Below are 289 nucleotides of genomic sequence, written 5' to 3' on the forward strand. Positions count from 1 at the left end.
CCACCTGCACCGTCCGAAAGGAACCAAGACCAGATTCTCGGCATCTCAGAGCTCAACTCTTCAATTCACATCGAATAGGTTGAAGGTTTCAATGGATCTTTTTCCAAGTTGGTAATGAGTAAGGGCGCGAGCGTACGCCTGAAAGTTCCAATCCTGTACCCTAACAATCAAAGAAGTTAGTTAGCTTGCCTGTGCCCTCATCTCGAAAGCTACGAAATAATGCCAGTTTGGAAGTCAGCCTGTTGAAAGAAACTAGCGCCTTTCATTGAATGCCATTTTGCCAGACTCT

The sequence above is a fragment of the Phalaenopsis equestris genome, unplaced genomic scaffold (assembly GCF_001263595.1).
Source record: "Phalaenopsis equestris unplaced genomic scaffold, ASM126359v1 Scaffold000002, whole genome shotgun sequence".
Classification (NCBI taxonomy): domain Eukaryota; kingdom Viridiplantae; phylum Streptophyta; class Magnoliopsida; order Asparagales; family Orchidaceae; genus Phalaenopsis; species Phalaenopsis equestris.